Here is a 2,327-nt window from a genome sequence, read left to right as displayed (position 1 = left end):
ACAGGTTCTGGAAGGAGCTCTGGTGGCATAGTGCCTAAGATATTTGACTGCTAACCAGAAGGCTGGCAGTTCAAACCCACTAGCTACTTCCATAGTGATATCACCTCGAAAACCCAAGGAGGGGTCGCTATGAGGCAGGTCTGACAACAACAACAACAACAAGCCTCTCTGCAGAACAAAGACTGGGCAATCTACATAAAGATTTACTGCCTCAGAAATCCAAAGGGGATTGCTATGAGTTGGAATTGACTTGATGGCAGTGAGTTTTCCCTCCCCACACACAGGTTCTGGTACTTGGATATATCAGTTTGGGGCCCCCTACTGAACACACTACACTTCACATTTACATATATATATATATAAAATTCATTTTCAAATGCATAATTTTTATTTTCTGCATAAGGCAGCCATACATTGTGAATCTAAGAATGTGACAGTCACATGATTTCCTTAGTAAGCCCAAAGTTTCCATGAACATGGCTGGATCTCATAGCCAAGAGTAGTTTTGAGATTTCAGATATTAAAGCTTTCTCCACAGCCACATATTCCTTTGATGTTGGGGTAATTTAACACTAGCTCACTGGATAACTTGTCTTCTACATAGTCCATTTCTGTTCCTAAAAGTGTTAGCTGTGCTTTCTTTCCAATGAACGCTGTGACCCCATCTTGATCATCTTCTCCTTTTGTCTTTGTATATTCTAAAGTATAAGAAAGGCCATTGCAACCCCTGGTTTGAGCACCAACTTGCACACCTACATGTTCAGTCTTATCTTCAAGAAGTTGTTTTATCTGTGTACTGCTGAAGGTGTCAGGATGAGAGAGGCCCGGATGGGCTGCAGCTTCCTCTTGCTCACAGCCCAGACAGTGGCTCGGACTGAAGAAGTTGACATCTTTGCTGGCCTGGATGCCTCCGGCCAGAGCGCCAACCACTCACCCTCTCACCATGGACATGGCGTGAGCACTACAAATATATTTCTTTAAAAAACTTTTAACACAAAAGAGATCATATTCTTCTACTTGAACTTATAAAAAATAAGTTTGAAAACTTTAATGTAGTGTATATAATTATAATTCATTCTTTTTAACACGCCATGTTTACTATTCCACATATAACTTCCCTATTGATGACTATTTTAGTTATTTCTATTTTTTTCCTATTATATACGATGAAGTTATAAATAGCTTTGAACATACATCTTTGGGCAGTTGTGGAAGCATTTTTTGGAAATGTATTGCTAAACAAAGAATTACTAGGAAAAGGAAATTCACATTTAAGATTTAAAATATATACCTTTTAATTCTCTCTCAAAAAGACTTCAATCTACACTTCTACCAGCAGTGTATGAATGTGCCAGTTTCCCCATATTTTTTCCAAATTTAACAACTTATGATGTTTAATAAGTAAAAAATCACACCCACCCACAACACACATATATACACCCACAATAGACATATATGCACACACATGCACATACATATGCACAATTGCTGATGACAATAGATATTCCTAATATTTTTCAGCCATTTTCTGAGAATTGCCATTTGCCATCCTTTATCCACCCAACAACAACAACATCTATTTTAGTGTTATTTGCCTTTTCTTAAATTATTTATTAGAACTCTTCATACATTCTGGTTATTAATACATTGTCTGCTAAATGTGTTGCAGTAATTTATCTCTGTCTCTTGTATTTTGTCTTCTATTTTTATTTTTTTAACCTTACAGAAATGTTTAAGTTTTTTTTTTTTTTTTTTAGGAAAAATCTGCAATTTATATTTTATGGTTTCTGGGATGGGGTCTCACTTAAGAAGACCTTTTCTACCCCAAAATTTAAAAAAATATTCTATATTTTCCTCTAACCTATTTATATTTTTGCTTGAAGTTTAGTACTTTAAGCCATCTGGAATTTGCTTTAGTACATTAAGTAAGGCATGGTGTCTAGCTTTATTCTTTTTTCAAAGGATAGCTAGTTTCCTAACAAAATGTAATGAATATTCCATTTCACTAATTGAAGGGCCACATTAATAATAAATTAAAATCTTCAGTATACATGGGGTCCCTGGGTGGCACAAATGGTTAAACCTTTGACTGCTAGCCGAAAGGTTGGCTGTTTAAATCCATCCAGAGGTTCCTTTACAGGCCTGGCGATCTGCTTCTTAACGGGCACAGCCTTGATAACCCTATGGAACCGTTCTCCTCTGTAACACATGATGTTACTATGATTTGCAATCGAATTGACAGCAACAAATAACAACCAATTACACCTGGATCTGCTTAGGCACAAAATTCAGTTTTGCTGACTTATTTTCCTACTCCTAAACCCGGC

The 2,327-nt window shown here is 36.5% G+C and overlaps 1 pseudogene; it reads right to left on the bottom strand.

Annotated features, from left to right (window-relative positions):
- Positions 1-513: 513 nt before the first annotated feature.
- Positions 514-890, bottom strand: LOC103202672 (annotated as a pseudogene).
- Positions 891-2,327: the final 1,437 nt, after the last annotated feature.

This window comes from Orycteropus afer, unplaced genomic scaffold (assembly GCF_000298275.1).
Source record: "Orycteropus afer afer isolate SDZICR_OR568_19922 unplaced genomic scaffold, OryAfe1.0 scaffold00191, whole genome shotgun sequence".
NCBI lineage: Eukaryota > Metazoa > Chordata > Mammalia > Tubulidentata > Orycteropodidae > Orycteropus > Orycteropus afer.
Note: the sequence above shows the minus strand (reverse complement) of the source record. Positions and strands in the feature narration are given on the sequence as shown.